This window comes from Gambusia affinis, linkage group LG22 (assembly GCF_019740435.1).
Source record: "Gambusia affinis linkage group LG22, SWU_Gaff_1.0, whole genome shotgun sequence".
Classification (NCBI taxonomy): domain Eukaryota; kingdom Metazoa; phylum Chordata; class Actinopteri; order Cyprinodontiformes; family Poeciliidae; genus Gambusia; species Gambusia affinis.
Genome location: NC_057889.1, coordinates 19,333,613 through 19,353,219, shown reverse-complemented (window position 1 = coordinate 19,353,219; position 19,607 = coordinate 19,333,613).

The following is a 19,607-nucleotide window of genomic DNA, read 5'->3' as shown; positions in this document are numbered from 1 at the left end:
ATCAAATGAAAGGCACAGCTACTCTGATTAAGCAGCATGTTAAGTCTGTACAGCTTCTGCTTTGGTGTCAGCAAATGTGACATGACCTCTTTTTTTTGTTTGTTTGTTTCTCCACCCCCCCATCATCACACTTTGAATTTCCACTCTGCAGGCGGCAGCATGTCGTGATATTTCTAGGTCTTTTTATACAAATTGCCCACAATTTCTCAGCGGCAACACAACACAAAATAAACATCTGTTTATTTTATCACCTGCCTTTATGCTAACACTTACCGTAATCTTAACCCAAATTTAATTTACAACATATCTCACAAGGCTAGCAAACACCAGAAAATGTCTTTCCGAATATAGCGCCAACATCGTTCAGTTTTAAGTATGCGGGGTGTCCCATGTTGTGAGAGAAAGAAAATCTGAATTTCTTCACCTAACTTTGTCTATAAATGTTCGGCATTTGAGAGTTTTAAGTAACACTTCATTATTTTTGGTAGAGTTGCGTGTTGAATATGGTACTAATACACCCCTAGTGGCCTGGAGGGATATCAACTGAATATCTGCAAAAAAAAAAAAACACCCCAAAACAACAAACAACCCAAATCTTCCAACCTGATCAAGGTGCGGTAGGGTTAAAATCAATTGCCGAGTTTGTTGCTAAAAGTTTAAAATCTTACATTTTGTAATAAGTGTCAGATAGTTTTCTAGCTATCTGATCCATCTAGAGTTTATTCAGGTTAGTATTTTGTGCTCTTTTAATGGAGCTCTGCGAGACCCTAAAAAAAACCAACCTGAACCAGGTTGTTTTTTCACAGTTCATTACAGTTTTTTTACAAAAGAAAACTGTAATGAACACCATTACAGTTCATTATAGATCTGTGTCCACAGAACATTAAATTTAATTCAAAATATTAAACACAGACTCCGGCTTCCTCCCACAGTCCAAAAACATGACTGTCAGGTTAATTGGTTTCTCTAAATTATCCCTAGGTGAGTGTGTGTGTGAATGGTTGTGTGTCCTGTATGTCTCTGTGTTGCCCTGTGACAGCCTGGTGACCTGTCCAGGGTGACCCCGCCTCTCGCCCGGAACGTAGCTGGAGATAGAAACCAGCAACCCTCCTGACCCCATTAGGGACAAGAAACTTAGAAAATGGATGGATGGATGGACACTAAACACAGAATGGATCCAGTTGTGAAAAATGTGCTTTAATTCAGATAGGAAATAGAAGGAAACCAATTAAAACTATAGTTTAGGAATTAATCTGAGTGCTACACGTGTTCATTAACCCATGATTTGCTGCTCTCTGTTCATGTGAGCACTAGTTGTACTCACCTGGATATCCCCACACACCCTCTGATTTATGGGAGGTGAGTAAAGGGGACTTCCAGCTCATATCCTTTATGCTTAATATCGCCAAATCTGCTCGCTCATCCCAGACACATGGTCAGCTTTAATAATTCATCACAGTGTATTTGGTGTCAAAGTTTTTACAGGCAGAAAGTAATAATCTACAAAATGACAAAAGGTGTAGCTCAGGGTGACAGGCTTTAACTTCCAGACACAATCATATGGATTTACATAATGGTTCATTTTGTTTTTCCAACTTTGAGTTATGACGTCTGTTATAATTCTACAAACAATGCCATGTAATGACGAAATGAAAAAGACATCCATATTTAAAAAAATAAAATAAAAAGAAGCTTGTGGTAAAATCAGTCGATTGAAGATGACCTAGAATGATTTAAATATCGCATCACATACGATATTTTTATTTGGTCGTATTGGTGGTGACCAACAGGATTCTCCCTGGAAACGGCTTCCTGATCCCGACCAGATTATTCAGGGAATAGCAAGTGAACAGTAGTTATGGCAACCACTTCAAGCATTTTTACTCCAGAGTAAAAAAAAAAAATGCTTCACCCTGCTGCTCTCATAACTCCCACACACTCATACACTGATTCACAGATCAGTGGGCAACTTGGGTTTAGGTGCCCCCAACTTCCTGATTGCAAGTCAAATACTATTTGTACCAAACCACAGCTGCAACAGGAAAGAAAGGTCTCGGCCCGCGAGCTGACCCAAACACCGAAGGACACCAGTAGATTTTAAAATGGGTTTGTTTTCTGGACTGTTTTCTTGGTGCTGAGCTAATTAACTACTTGGGGATTTTTCCTGTTGGACAACTACAGCAGACTTTGAGGCTAATTTGCAATTATCTACCAGGCTTCATATTCCCTCCTTCAATAAATCTGAATTCCATTATAAAAATTATGCAAAACTAATTCATTCTTTAGTATGACTGACCACATCTTTCATAGCAGCCATTATGGAATAAAATGGATTTTTTTTTTTTTTTTTTACATCTAGTAGCAGTTTTTCTCGCATAACTTGAAGAAATGCTGCAAAGCAGGCCTTTTATAGAGTTCATATATGTGCTGTACAGATAAAGCATGGCAGCATCAGGCAGCCAGCATCTTCGAGAACGGTTCTAATTCACCTCTAATGCGATGTTAGATAACAATTCAAGTCATTTAACCGCTGATGATTTAACAGCCTCCTGGAAAACATCTCTCCATATTTGCTGCTCAGTCCTTAACAATAAGCTCTCACACACACAGAGCTGAATCCTTCAGGACAAAATGGATTCGATTCGCGGGTCTGCCTCTTTCAGGGCTGCTGGCACAGAACCCGGCATCCCAGACCACTGCAACCTGAGAACAGCTACGTGAATCCAGACACATATTTTGGCTTGCTGTTGAAATGAACGGTGGCGCAGTTGGTAGCAACCTCCAGCACGGCGTTTGCTCGTTGCACTTTAGGGAAATCACATGCACAGTTCCTTGCAAAAGTATTTACAGCACACAGCACTGCTTTAGTGCTGTGTAGAAAAGTAGAAAAGCTCAAATTTCCAAAAATTAAATTGTGATTTCGTTTTGTAGGCTGACCCAAACCAAAAAATTATTTTTCATGTTTTCAAAAGTAAACATCAGATGGCTGGTTTTCATATTTTTGGCATTGTGAACCTTATATAGCAGTTCTTTTAGCTGTGAATTACAGCCTGCGACAAATAATGCAACACACTTGCTTTGACACAATTCCCAATCGACATCGTCTTGTGATTTATTAATTTTATATTCTAATACGCTACTAAATTGTAGTTCAATCTATAAGTCTGTTCTCACAAACAAACCTCTGGGTTCCATGTTTAATTTCTAACAGGAAGTTGTGGTTGTTTTGAAGCAATCTAATGGGCTGACATAGGTTTTAGCTTTTTGCTACGCTGCCCCCTATGGGTTTGGCATGTTTAAAACAACACTTTCTGGTTGGGGTGCAGGTTCATGTGGATGAAAACTTTTCTGATACTGATCTCGTGTGAACAATGTTATTTTTTAAAATGATGTGCCGGGCATATTTGGTTTTATGTACAAGACCTAAAAACTCATCAGTAAGATGTGTTTTACAATTTCGTTAAAATACAAAAAAAAAAAAAAAAAAAAAAACAGGACTCATAAAACTTTCTATTTTGCAACTTTTTCATTACCGTTCATCTCCATCCTTTTGCATTTAGAATTTGTACTTGATATATTTTTGTTTATATTTAGACTTGCAGTTGCATCATAGTTTTTCTATGTTCACATGATATGTATTGTGTAAAGGTTTGAACAGATCTGGACGTACGAAACCCACAAGTTAGTTTGGCAATAGCCGTTTTTAATCGAGTAAAAGGAAAATACTATTGGAATTGATTTATTCTCTTGGGGATTCCCTTCCAGGTCAGGTCAGGAGAGACAGAGTTAGGGAGTCCAACGCTCCCTTCTCTCTGCTAGCTGATCGCGTCCAAACAGAGGTATATTTCACTGCTAGATCTTATTACACATGCCCTGTTTATCCCAGCTCATGTGTTTGTTTGCTTGGTTGTATCTCACTGCCACCACTGTAGACCACATCAGCAGATCTGTGTGGTCTATGAAAGATCTGCTGGGCAAAAAAAAAAAAAAAAGAAAAAAGAAATCAAGACATTATTTAAGAAGCTGAAACTTTTGAACATGATCCAAACTGTAATTATAGACTGGCTGAGGTGCTCATTAGCGCTGGAGAAGTTAAGTGATGCAACTTCTTGGGTCTTCGTGAGGAAAACAGATATTTGGCTGACATTAGTCAGCTTGTTACTGACAAGGCTTGTTACTTTTCATGTCTGCAGTCGATAACCTCCCAGCATGTGTTATATCTGAACTTGTTGGATCCATAAATGAATTTCCTGATTAGACACATCCCTGTTTGATCCCCGGTGGTTGGGAACACATTCAAGGCTCGCTTTCAGACTTTAATTTGGATTATTTTGTTTCCTTAATTACAGTTCTGGAAAAAAATAAGAGACCAATTAAAATGATCACTTTCTCTGATTTTACTCTTAATGTGTTTGAGTAAAATGAACTCAATTGTTCTTTTATTCTATGAACTACTGACAACATGTCTACGAACTTCCAAGCAAAAATTTTGTATTTATTTGCAAAAAATGAGAAATGGTCAAAACAACAAAAACAGATGCAGTGCTTTCAAGACCTCAAATAGTCAGAGGAATGAAAAAGCCCACAAAGCACCAGCTTTTTTCCCAACATGTTCCATCTACATGTGGAGGGAGTCAAGCTTTACACAACCCCCCAGGCCTTTGTTAGTGTTTCGACTTTTTATTTCAGTGCATAAAGTTGTTCTACTGACAGAACTTTTTGACTGATTGGAGAATAAATGGCAACATAACAACAACTGCGCCGCCAACAAACAGCATCGGAAATGGTGCGTCTTATTTTGTAAAGCAGCTCATACAAACTGAGTAAGATCAGTAAAGTGCAGGGAATGAGCCATTAAGCTGAAGAATTTTTTTAGTTAGTTGTGGAGGAGGGGTGGCGGTTTACAATAAAAGATTAAACTCAGTGATAAAAAGTTGTTGGTATTTTAAGAACAAATGTTCGTAGCTTGAGCTGTAGCCTCAAACTGTCAGCCTTTGGACCGCTGACCTTTCAGGACTTCCTTTTCCTCTTGTACACAAGCTTCAAGCCTAATGGAGCAGCCTATCCTTTTAAAGAAATATTCAAACACTTGACCCAGATAACATGCTTAAAAACATATCCTTGTATTATCTAAGCAGGAGCTGTACTGAGTACAAAATTATATTAACATAAATTTTACAGGAAAGGAAAGAAAATTGCATTCTGACTCTCTTGACATTCAGTTAGATTCATATCAAATGGAAAACAGCCTTTCTCATAAACATGCACAAATCTTGAATATTTAAAATGAACTTTATTTCTCTCCAAGAGGCTGGAAGACAAAGCTTTTCTGTCTACTTTCAGTACTGCTGCCTTTTCAAGTGCCGCTTCATTGCTGTGCTGAAAAGGAAACTATAGCATCCGACTCACATTCGTTGGTACGGTTTATTACTTCCCACATTGAAGCTAACATCCAGGAAAAGGGTCCCCAGCTCCAATCCTGGAGAGATACTATCCAACAACTTGTGATGAGTCCCTTCTTCGTCACGTACGAATCAAATGAATGACTCGTTACCAGAGCTCTGAGGAAATGAGTGGCTGAATGCTGATGAGGGAATTCATTCGACTTCACTGCGAACTGGACTTCTTATGGCTTTAACTCAACAATGTTTGTTTTTTCCCTAAGCAATTCTCAGCAGAGAATGGATTTGCGCAGTGACTGATTAGTAGTTGCCCTGTCAAAAGATCCTCCCAACCAAACTATGGATCTCTGCAGCCCCGTCAGAGTTGCCATGGGCCTCTTGGTCTAAATCAACGAAGACTGTTTGGTAATTTTTAAGACAGGAAAGAGGGTGGAGAGAAAAACGACTTGCAATGCCCCAAGACTGAGCATCAAACTTAGGACAACAGCGTATGCCAGTTCTACCAATTGACCCACCCAAAGCTCCAGCCTCTTTGCTTCTCTGACCATGTAGGGTTGTAGTTGGTTAACAAATCCCATTTCCACCAGCACCACATGGAAGCAACTATTATTTTTCTGCCAGTTTTACCCTGAGAGAAACTCATCCATGCGTTTATCGTCAGTCGCATTGATTATTGCAACAGCGTCTTCACAGGTCTGTCCAACAAATCAATCAAACAGCTGCAGCTGATCCAGAATGCTGCTGCTCGTGTTCTCACTAAAACCAGGAAGATAGAGCACATAACACCAGTTTTAAAGTCCCTCCACTGGCTCCCTGTAGCTCAAAGAATAGACTTTAAAATACTGTTGTTAGTTTATAAATCACTGAATGGTTTAGCACCACAATACATTAAAGATCTGCTGTTGTTTTATCAACCTTCCAGAACTCTCAGGTCTTCTGGTTCTGGTTCTGCTCTGCATCCCCAGAACCAGAACCAAATGAGGAGAAGCAGCATTCAGCATCTATGCACCACAAATCTGGAACAAACTTCCAGAAAACTGTAAAACAGCTGAAACACTGACTTCCTTTAAATCTCGACTAAAAACCCACCTAATTAGGATTGAATTTGAAACGTAATCAATTGCAAATTTAATGATAGAACTTGACTTAATGTGTTTTGATTGTTGATTTAATGTTGCATTGTGTTTCTGTGTTTGTTATGATGTGAAGCACTTTGAAATGCCTTGCTGCTGAAATGTGCTATACAAATAAAATTTGATTGATTGAAAGTAGTGAATTTTATTGCTTTATTGTATTGCAATTATTCATGCAGTCAGTGGGGCGTTGCACTGCCCTGCTTGATGTTCAATATAGGATTAGTAGGTTATGCGCTCCAAAGTCCCTTCTCTATTGTCAAGACTCACTCTCACCGGTGAATGTCTGGTTTGGTTCTAGCAAAGTTGAGTGTGTCTTTATTGTGAGTGGGCCACGGGCATGCAGAAGGTTGATGCTCCCATGATATTTTCCACGTGTAACCCTTGGGCGGCCAGTTTCTCCGAAATCTCTTGGAGTATTTGTGCATAGCGAATGGCCTCATCCAGTTGACATTGTACGTGGTCTTCCACCACAATTACTAGAGGTTTAAACTTCAAAGTTTGACCATGCGATTATTGATTTGCTGCTCGCCATCTCGCTTCATCACGGATTGAAAATGGTGGTTGAGATGTTGTTCTCGATGTAAATCCACGGGCCAATCAACGAATGTGGTCTGCTGCCAATCAAAAAAAATATCCGGCTAGGTTTGGGTGTTCCCACTCTTGAGGCATTTTCAAAAAAACTTGCAAATGGAGATGAATCTGACAAGAGATGACTGTTAACGTCTGTGAAGAAAGGGCTTGAATGAGACCACATTGGATTTTTTGATCCCTTCAGATAACTTTCAGCGTTTTGATTGTTGGATTGTCTGGTAAATGGCCTGTACTGTATGGCGCTGACCATCACCAGGAGGCTAGCCGAGTAAAGTGTCTTGGCGAAGGACGCAACAATGGAAATGGACGGAACCGGCAACCCACTGATTGCGTGATGAACTCCTGCCACTGTCGCCCTCAGGGAGAATGTCGCCTTGTTCGCTTTTAATGCAAGAACCGCCAGTGGCTAGGAGTTTCTCCTCTGATCAATAATAGATAGAGATACAATGGTTTCCCTTGTCATCAAGGGACATGACTTATTTCTAAACCAGACTGCTAATGTTTTTGATGTTGCAACTGCTCTTTTTTTCCTCCCAACACCTACACCAGCAGCCAACAGCGAAGTACGTCCTGAAATAAACCCAGCATCAGGCTGATTGAAAGGTTGATTCCTGCATTAAATTCCACGGCGTACTTGCTCTGAAGCACCTTCTCTTCTGAGTGCAAGTGTGAAAATGTGTTATCACGACCCATTACATCCACATTAGCAAGTTATTTCATTAAGCCGGAGCACACCTGTCAAGATTTTATCCCACAAAGCTACGACACATTTATTTCGCCACTCAAGCTTTTCTGCGTGGGCAGGCGTCATGTCCCTCCACTTTGCTCAGACTAAAGTGATAAAGTTTTTCCTCGCTGGCATTTCGCTTTGACGTTCGGCGCCAAACAAGCTGTTAAGTGGAGGAACGAGCTCTGTTTTTTTTGTTTCTTTTCCTCCTCCCCCCCCCCCCCCTTTCCATTGACTGTGTGTGTGCCCTTCAGCTCCTGTGCTGAAAATAAACCAGCAAACAGTGAGGCACGCTCAGGATTTCTATCGGAGCAGTGGTGTGAAAGAAAGACTTGAGGAAGAAGAAAAGCCGCCAGACATGCTATTCAGCTGTTTCAGTTGGAGGAAAAAAACAAAGTATACATACAACACTGTCCTAATAGAAAAAAAAAAAGGAGAGTGCGTGGGTGTATTTGCACTTTTCTCTGCGATCCTGGGTTGTGTGATGTAACGGAACGAGGTCAGAGATGGGTCATCGACGAAGAAATGAAGGTCACGCAAACCGCAACGAATTCTCTTGCTTTCCTGCAGGCTTGCATGCGATAATGAATGCAGGCTTTCGCACACAAACACACTCTCACGCAAAGTAAATGCTCCACTTGCTGAAGGCTTTAAATTGCTACTGGAGATTGGAGGCACAGTTTGTTACAGTATTATGTTGATCTATTAGTTCTATTAAAAAGAACACTGCATCTGACTTCAAGTTAGAGGACTCCGATAAATTAGCAGCTTTTATTGCTGCCCACGGGGGACGTTTCATTTAGCTTAACAATATTCTACCTACTGCTGTCAGCGCCTGAGGTGGTGTTTATGGGCAGCAATGACAACAATATTAATATAAATATAGAGACCACATGATGGTTTATTAATGAATACTTTAGCTGATGATTTTTTTTTTTAAGTTAAGTCTCAAAAACTACAATAAATACAAAATTTTCACAGTGTAAGGCAAGCCCTGGTCAAACAATGAAGCTTTGTAATGTTAAAGGGAAGAGCAAGATTTCAAAATTCAACATTGCAACATTTGATGTAAAAGCTTTTCCTGCAGTGACATTTACTGCTGTGTAGGAAATTGCCTTTTATTCCTACCAATGCTAGTGGGAACATAATGGGTGTGTGACAGCAGCTTTAGAAACAAATCGACTTGATATGCTAACATAACTCACAACAAGTAATGTTTTATTCAGCTGCGAGTTTAAACGGATGCAAAATGTGGGTAGAATATGGAAAACTGTTTCCAAGGACGTTCTCAGAGAGTGTTTGTGACGATAAAAAGCCATAAATTATCAGACTGAAAAGCATCTTGTAGCGTAAGTTAGACTAAAGACAGTTTTTATGACTCATGAATACAACTTCTGGGCACATCAAATTAGTTATTTATCAGGGTGTTTTTACAATTTCAGTGGAAGATCATTGCTTGCAATTTAACCACTGTTAGCATATGATATTCTTACAAGTCGCATATGCTAACAATGGTTAGCATATGTTTCTCTTGTTTTCCTGCAGCCAGGCATGCATGCGATAATGAATGTGGGCTTTCGCACACAAACCCACTCTCGCGCAAAGTAAACGCTCCACTTGCTGAAGGCTTTAAATTGCTACTGGAGATTGGAGGCACAGTTTGTTACAGTATTATGTTGTTACGTCAGCATGTCATATGCTAACAATAGTTAGCACATGTTATTTGCTAACTATATGCAAATAACATATGAATATATGACAGTATAAAAATATCCGGTCATATAAGTTGTACTCTTCAAGACTAAATTAGTGTGGTTGAATAACAAACCTTCCAGTGAATGTTCATTACCAGAGAAAGTCCTATGTGATTATCTAAGAAACAAAACAACACCCACCGACACAAAACAAATAAGTAGATGCTCTGGGAATGGCAACTTGTTGATCCTTATGACACTTGAGAAAAACATTGAAGCCAAAATGTAGCCCTGTTTGCCCTGCGACAGACTGGCGACCTGTCCAGGGTGAACCCGCCTCTCGCCCAGAACGTTAGCTGGAGATAGAAACCAGCAACCCTCCTGACCCCATTAGGGACGAAGGGTGAACAGAAAATGGATGGAAGTAGCCCCGTTCTTTCAAAGCAGAATTTAGCCTCCTCTCCATCTTTGTGATTTTGTTTCTGTATTGACCAAAGCAGCAGGATGAGTTGAAGGTAACATTTACGCCTCAGAACCATGTAGTGATATTCCCGCATGGCTCACCTACGTTAGCCTCGCCAGCTTCGTTATTAGAAAGTGGGTTGTAGCGACGACAGACTGTTTTAGTGATCAACTGATGTTAGATTTTGAGGCAAAAGCACACTGGCGCACTAACTTATACACCTCACTTCTTGACATTAGTGTGTTACTATTATGAATAGGAGATATCCAATATTTATTTTACACACCTCTATAAAACCCTGCTCAGCTCCAACTTTGGTTCCATGATGTTTGCTTCCATCTGGTGAAAGAACCACTTGGGAGTGGCTAGTTTATCTAGGAATAAAGTAGCTAACTACTTTATTACAGTCAGTTGGTTAAACGTTACCTATGTAGTGGACTTCAGGTAAAACACATTTTCAGGTATGTTAACTGGAATCTGGGGCACTCTAATGTGTGTTTGTGTTTATTCTGATAGAGCTGATGTTGTTCATTTAGCTTTGATGTACAATGAAGAAATTATTGACTTAAACATTATATATACCTAATTTTGTACCTGAGTTAAAAATGTCAGATAAATAGTACTCTGGTGTATCAAAGTTGTAGCAGACCATACCTGTGGCTTGTGCTAAGTATGCTAACAATAGCTTGCTAGCACTAGCATTGTCTGTTAAATAATGTGATTTTCAGATGTGTTAAAAATCCACAAGCACACTAAATAGCTCCACGTTTCAACCGCTAAATAACTTTTGCCTTAAAACATGTAAGAGTTTAAACAATCTCATCGTTTGTCTTTATGAGGGAATGAAGTTGTAACGTCATACTACAACACTGTCGATTTTATTTCTAAGTTGTTAGCAGAAACCAATTAAATTAACAAAAAACAAAATCCTCATTGGCAAAGACCTATCACAAAGCTTAATTAGTAATAAATTGTCTCCTTAAATTAAGAATCAGTCTCTTGCACTGGGAGGCCTTCCCATCAGAAAGTCGTCAGATCACTGGCTGGCTCCTTTTTCCCACTCCTGCTTCTCTTTGTCTGGCTGTAATTACAGATTTCAGCAGCCGCGGTTCCCCTGGTGCTCCGAGTCTCATCAGAGTCCTCGTTCACATTTCCTCGTCAAATTAGACTGGTGTGTGATTAGATCTGGCGGAGTGGCGCGCCGCGCACTGGCTGTCAAAATCAGTCAGTATGAAGTCTGGCCTTCTCGACGTGCCCAGCTGTGTTGTTGCAACACAAAATGCGTGTTTCTCCTGGTTTTAATGAGGGTTCGGCGGAGGGGGAGAAACAAAACTGAGGATAAACGTCAGGATTTGTCCACAGCTCACGTTAGAACCATCAGGGGTCTCATACAGATGCCGGTGGTTTCAAATCTAAAGCAGAAAGACAAGCAGCTGCTCTCTGGTTGAATTTATCCTACTATAAGAAGAGGATCTTTTAACTCAGCAAGTTTACAATGAACTTATAAACTCTATTTTGCAAGCTATATTATTTTATTTTTTTGTAACAGGATGCAAATTTATTTTGACCAGCCAAGTCTTGAGTTCACTGCATGATGCCGCTACACTGTATCCATAAGCTAACAGTTGTAGAGCTGAAGGCCATGCTGGTAGTCAGCCACACAGAAGATTTTAATCTCCATTTAAGCAAAACGCATGGCCTGCTGGACTTCATGTAGATTTAAAACTGGGTATTGCGTGTAACTTTTCAGGTGTTTATATACGTGTCTTGGCTGCTCATGTGAATAAAAACTCAAGGGGTGTTTTACAGAGGAAAATGAAAACTAATGTGGGAGTCACTGTCCATGCACACACAGCTAGCATACATCTTTATTAGTTTATACAGAGACAAACCTTTCACTTATTGTTTCAGTTTTACAGTTGTTGGGTTTTGATAACTCTCTTGCTGATCTTGACCATGGCAGGGTCTATGGTCAGAAAGTAAACAGGACATCAGTAGATTTTAAACCCATGAATTCTAGGAACAGAATAGATGTCATTTGTTGCATTGCATTATGGGTGGAGAACGTGAGGAGAGGAAACAGAACGGCTGCGTAAAAAGTCTGGACCCACTTCAAAATAAGCACATGAATATAAACGCCTGACTACTTGAAGCATTCTGAACAGCCGCTAACCAAAACTTCAACACAGATGTCAAACTCTAGTAAATGCGCTAAACTTTTTAAAAGTTAGCAAGAATGCCTTAGCGCTAAGCAAAAACATTTGCTCCGCAATTAGCGCATTAGCTAGAGTCACTTTATAATGTGGTGACAGCAGAAGATTCAATCAGTTCGACAATCAATTAATACAGGGTTGTCGAACGGATTTTCATTTTGGGCCGTCTGACAAATCTGAATGTTCTTAAAGGGCCGGTTGTGCCAGAATGTACTGATAAAACACCCATTCAATCAAATATCTATAATAATACGTTTGTTTCAGCATTCAGTGAGTGTTTCTTAAATTTAAATCATTTCTTTTCACACTGATCAGTCCATCTAGGATTTTGTGAACGTCTTTGTATTTTTGATTTGCAATCAAAATTGTGATATACTTATGATGTTAAACGTGACTTTATATTAATCGCGGTATCAACGACAGACATCAAGGAGGGCTGAGGCAGCAGTCACTAACACAATGTTTCTGTATTATTTTGAGGAAAATATGCAGTAAAAATCTGAAACAAATGTGGGAATCTATAGATTTTGTGTGAACTTTGAGTGAGTTTTGCAGATTTGCTGAAATACTGGAGGGAGTTTGGCCACATTTGGCTCTTGAATTTGACACATTTGAATTAATATGAACTGCAGACTACAGGTAACTATCACTCACCCAAACAGCTTTCATAACATCCGCATCCCCACCACCATTTGACCACTGATAGACTGCAAAGTGTCCTAAAGATTCCAATCCTCAAATGTAGAAAACTAAACCTAATATAATCAACCTCCACCTTCGCCCAAACACACATCCAACGAAAACCGACTGACCAAACAGTCTAAATGTTTGTGTAACTTTTGAATCTAAAAATATGTCTCTGGATATATAAAAAATATTTCTGTTTCAATGTTAGAGTCTGCCCTTGGCTTTTGTTTCTTCAAACACAAAGGAATAGATCATTATCTTCATCTAGAAGCCACACAGTAGGGCTATGTTTTAGAAACCCATTTGAAGTACCATCCATTGATTTGATCTCTTTAACCGTGCTCACTGTGTATCATTAGCAGTCTACAGCAGGAAGCTGGCACCACTCTCAACAGAGCTCACCAGAGGCCGGCATTTTTATAGTCGATATAAGTTGCTTAAACGGATGAGTCACTGTCGTATTGGTGGTTTGGGGTTTGTTTTCTTGACCTATGGCCGCATTACTCAACAAAAAACACTGGAGGTGTCTTAACAGAAAAATCCATAGACAGATGACTCGCTTTTGTTGGGCTGGATATGTACATTTGTCTGTTTGCCTCTTGTATGGAGCCAGTTTTTACCAAATGAAGCATCAGCTCTAAACTGTTTTACATCACTCTTAATTTGGCTGACTGGTTTTTAATAATAAACATTGTTTCTGAGTCATCTTGTAAGTTACAGTAGCTGGATTTCCACTGACATTTCAAAAATAAATCTGCTTGATAGAAAACATACCGATTTCGAGAAAAAAAACCAAAAAAAAAAACCTCTTTTTTTCAGCAAAATGTTTTGCTGGTAGGAAGAGGTGGGTTTCTTGATCATATAAAAACTGGTTTATTTTGCAAAATTCCAATAGAAGACACTTTTTTTGCCACTGGTACAAACTACGAGGAAGACGACGATGGGAAGTGGTGGGAGGATGATGGCGCACCATGTTTTTAATGACTTATCAGTACAAACAATTATTCACATGTGATTTTTTGTTTGTTTGTTTCTTATTTAATGGAAACAACGTAATTTTTGTGAAACACTCGACAAACTTTTGCGCACATTTGTAATGGAAAACACAAATACAGAACAAGCCATTTGAAGTATCGGATGTCTTAGGGAAGTCATTACTATGATTATAGGTTAAAGCATGAGGATGTCAGCAGCTTGGTCTAAAAGGCATCACGACACTGAGTCTTCGTCTTTGTTTCATAACCATGCGGACATAGCCAGCAGCAGCTGAGCTCTTCCACCCCCCACCGACCGTCCTGCCAGTTCCCCTCACTGTGCAGCTTTAGCGCTTCATTTCTCAGACCACTTTTTCAATATGTCAGCATCATTTCCCAGGGAGTTTGATGAAGCAAATGAAGCCACTGCGCGGCTCATTACAATGGGCCGTGTAGAGGAATTGGTCGGTTTGGTTAGAAACAAACGGCAGGAACGTTCTCATCCTCTAGTTTTGCTCTGTTTAAAAACTGGATGCCTAATCCTTAAAGGATAAAAAGCACCAAACGATTTCTACTTCCCAATTCTGTGGAACGTAAATATGATGGGACGTACATGCCTCTTTTGTTTACAAAAGAAGGAAGAAATTTGACAGAGCCACCGGAGGGAAGGAAGTCGCAGGTTTAGCTCGTTGAGCTACATCCAATGTCAATCGAATCCCATCACGATCTTTTCTTTGCTAAGGATAGCCTGCTGGACGACTGTTAATGATTAACTTGTGTTGTAGAATGAAGCCAACCTTGAAAGTTATGCCACAGCAAAATACAATACCCAGAAATAAATTTGACATAAAGCCCAGAAACAAGATGACTAGATGGATTTAAGCTAGATGAAAATTACAATTATGTCTGAATCTAATTCAAAACATTAAAAATTAAAAAGTACACAAAACCACAAAATAGTTTCAAACTGAAAAACCAAAAGTTTCAAGGATCATCTTTAGGACAAAGCAATATATCAGTGGTAACTAACCATCTACATATTCACAGGAGAGTTAAGTTTAATTAAAAAGTGGACTGATTTAGTTATCTCTGCTAACATTGAGACTTGACTTGACCAAAAGCCACACTGGAGCACAGGACTGCACAAAATAAATGTTTAAACATGTACACAGACCTGCAATTAAATCATTATAAAATTTACTCAAGTCCAAGCATTCACACACAATGATGCTCCTCTATCTGAGAACCTGTGCTGCAGAAGCACTGCAGAGTATCAGCTTTTTCCTCTCTGCTGCCTTCGCTTCCAGCTGCAGTAACCCGATCAGGGAGCAGCTGTTTTGGTACCCTGAGAGATTCTTCATTTTACAGTCTTGTCTGCTTAGTTCAGCAATCTTACACCTGGTGTACAGCTTTGGTGCCTTATCAGTGAGGAGAGAGTCGCTGCGAGAGCAAATGTCCCCCTTAAGTAATATCTGTGAACTGGTTGCCTCGTCCTACAGACTCCTCACACATACTTGCACTCTCATTTCTGCGTCCAGCAGTGTTGACGTTATACTGTGCTAATTCTGTTTCTTATGTTTGTGCCTGTATTTCATAGAGTGCAAATACAGGCACAAACATATAAAGATTTTAGAGAGGATTGTATTGCTAATTTTAGAAATTGTGGATTAATTGTGTATTGTTTTGGGGGGGGGGGTTTCTGTATGTATAAAGAATTTTAGGCGGCATGTAAAATATGGCTTTTATTGTCAGAATGGACCATGAATCTCTTCCATGTTGAATTTGTATTGGAATCCAATATAATTTCATTCACAATCGAAACACCCACAGATGGATTTTATGGGGTAATGTTCAGTGGAGCAGACCAGAATGTCAAGAACTGCACAATTCTTGTCAAGATATTCTTTGCTTCCCGTTCTGCAGCCTTTGGAGAAAACATACGAGGAATCGCTGTTACAGCGAGAGCATCGCTTTTATCCAGCTTGCTGCTGTGGTAAGAAGATGACACAAGCTTCAGGCTTGATGATCATGATGCATTAAAAAAGTGTACTTGAGGATAATGTGTTTGCACTCCACTTCATCCTGTTAGAGAAATGGCAACAGAGAGTCTGCCAGTAGCTTGAATAAACTAAATGTTAATGCCTCCCACCAACACGGGCAAATCATGGCAAGCTGTCCTGTCTTTCTTGATGTTTTAGTGAAGAAAGATAGAGAAAAATGAAAAATAAAAACAAAAGGAATTCATGCAAAATCAACAGATCCCAGCATTGTATCATGCTAGTGCTTAGTTGTCATTTTATTGCACTTTTTTTTGTAAAAAATTGTGAAATACATCAGGGAATGCTAACTGTAGCTACTGTAGGGATGCTAACTCCAACCTGCAGGTGGCAGTAATTGTTTTAATACTGCCACTTTAGATTACTCTACTGCTGCTTCATCCTTAGTTGGTGTCAAGTCGTAGTCTGTGATTGATGTGGTAGATAACAAGACAAGTCACATTTAACATCACAGATAAGTGCAAATATTGCAAACATTTTTACAAATATTTCTAAATAAACATGATATATATGCAAATATATATATAGAATCGCAAAATCCTGGAGGGACTGATCAGTGTCAAAGAATCTTTAATGTTATTTAATTTTAAAAAGTACTTAACGAATGTAAAGACTGTTATTTATGAGTATTTTAACAGTTTCTTAATGGGTTTCATCAATACATAATTCCACAACCAGCCCTTTAAGAACATTGATGAACTTGATATGGCCCGACATGAAAATGAGGTTGACACCCCCGCTCTAGACTTGGATTAATCAGAAAATGCGCCAGCGTTCCGTCATTTGGATTCGGCATTCCGAGCTTAAAGAGTTTTCCTCAGCGCAGAGAGAATGTCCGCATACCGTAGCATGAGATTAAGTTTTGTTACTTTTTTAGATTACTGCTGTGACATTTAAGTTTACTTTTGTAACATCGAAGTATATGTGCTACTGAATTGTTCCATCTGTGCAACAAAATATGTGGCAGCCTGGCTTAGCTGGGGAGCTAATGGTATAATGCTAACAAAAGTATAAAAACACGATGTTGTGGCATGCGTATAAGTTTTAGTTAAAAATACATATCTCACAATAACTAGCGTAATACCCTTAATGTTATTTATAACTATTGGCATTTAGCAGCACATCCAATGAGGAAGTAGTGAAACAGCCCTAGTTTGTTTACAAAATAATGAAAAATAAGCAACTGTCTGGTGCAAAGGTAATAAGGTGCAAACATGACTTTAACCTTTAATATTTTTCTTTATTTCTTTCTTATTTATTATTATTTTCATTTTCCTTTATACCAGTGGTAAGATAGTCACTACTCCCGGCTATTTCACATAAACTAAGCTGCCATTTAAAAGCAAATTAGATCAGAATATATAGATGCAAGCAAAAGAACGGAGTTGAGCCTTGAAAATATTAGAATGTATAACACAAGACACAAGACCCCAAATTCTGACATACAAGAGTGTGGTATAATCAGACTCATTCAGTCACATTTTATTTAGCTTGGCTACATTCCCAAACACATCAGGTTTAATTTGTTCGCTACGCATTCGCCGGGAGAAATCACACAGAGCAGCACGTATTTCTCCGTCTCTTCGTATGAGCGTCTCTGTCAGTCGTGTTTGACTTGGACGTGCATGAAATGCATTTCAGTTAAGCGATGAGTTGTCGTAGCGGCCTGCTGCATTTTGCGTTTTTTTTTGCTTTTTTTGCAGCACAACAGTAGAAAGGAGATGAGCAAAGTGCCACCCACAGCACTACGGGATCAGATGAAATGTTTGGCTGGAGAAAGAACACCTTCTGCCAGTAGCTGCGTGAACATGGACCGCTGGGATTTCATGCTTTGTGTGTAAAACAGACGGCAGGCATGAGGTTAACCCAGAAATCCTTGCATGCCGTGCGAATACCTGCTGACTTAAAGCTTGCAATCAGGCCATCCTAACCCTGCGAAGGCATTTCGGCACTCATAACATATGCGGCCTGGCGTGTGCACGTTTCTGTTTAGTTTCATCAATCAAAGATGGAAAAATACCTTTCTCCTATTTGTATGTAGCTGGGCACCTTTAAATCCAGTCTGCTCCACTGAACACTGCAGGGCTTACGTAAGAACAATAAAATACAGCGTCGTTCTCAAAACAGCGAAGAGCATCACTAAATCTTTAGCCGCAGCTCAAAAGTTTGAAAAATATTTTACAGTTTATTCAGATTTGGATATTGTTCCTGTGAGATTTCCCCCATAAAAAAAACACTTTTTTTAAGCAAAGCGGCAGCTCAGTTGCTTCTGTTTTCCTTGTCTCCACTCTTCAAATGCTCCATATAACTTTAATATCAGAATAAGATAAACTGAGTAGATACAAAAAACACTTTAACAGATTTTATCTATTAGCCAGAAAAAGAACCATATAAATCTTATTGTTAAAATAAATATAAATCCAACTATGCAAAATAAAAAAATTTAAAAATATTGCTTGTGTTTTGCTGTCAATGAGATGCTAAATTTGGAGATTATTAACCTGAACTTTGCATCCACCATGGTATGATTCAGTAGGCACCAAAAGAAATGAAGCAGACTGTTCATTCAAAGTACTTTATTGACAGTGCTATTGATCAAAGAAAACTTAAATTGAGTCAAAATGCATGTTTTTGAACAATGTTTTAAATATTGCAAAAGTCCTTCCCTGCACCAAACGTTTAGCCACATTTTTGCAATATGAAATCAGCTACAAATTGAATTTCAGCATGTATTTTTCGAGCAATCATTCCATTCACTCTACTTTTCTAGAAGAATGTATCTCCTATTTAACAATAAAAGATATCACATTAGGCCACAAAGTTATGTCAATGTTTGTTCATGCATTATTAGTTGTTTATTGTTTTTTGAGATCTGAAGTAATCATGTGATTGCATAATCAAAATACATGCACAGAAGTGACTGTTTCTTCAATTATACCTAAATTATACATATTACTTCTGAATACTAGTCAGACTTGGTGTCACTCAAAAGCTACAAACCCAAAATTAGAAATATCTTTGAGAATGTATCTCTCATCCTGTATCTCTTTTAATAAATCATATGTATAATATATGTAATCCTAAATGTATTTGTATTGCACAATCTACCTTAGAGTTAATATTGTTTCAGAGATGTGTTCCAGGAAAGTAAAGTATTGTTTCATTACTCCTGTGAAAGTAACCCCAGAGAGGACAGGCACCTGGACTTAGTGACGCTTTAGGTTTGTTGAATAAATGTAATTTAAGGCTTGGGGCAGCTTGCTTTGAATCCATTTTCACTCTTTAGAGCAGGGGTGTCAAGCTCCAGTCCTCAAGGGCCGGTGTCCTGCAGTTTTTATATGTGCCACAGGTACAAAACACTGGAATGAAATGGCTTAATTACCTCCTCCTTGTGTAGATCAGTTCTCCAGAGCCTTGCTAATGACCTAATTATCCTATTCAGGTGTGGTGCAGCGGAGGCATATCTAAAAGTTGCAGGACAGCGGCCCTTGAGGACTGCAGTTTGACACCCCTGCTTTAGAGAAAGGAAAAAAGTAATTAGGAAAAACATTATACTCTAAAAGTGTGATTTCAAATGCAGACTAAGAAAATCTTCTCCCACTTAGCGTTGGAGTTCATTCATCACACATAAACATGGTTATGCAAGCTGCAGTGTGCGCGTGT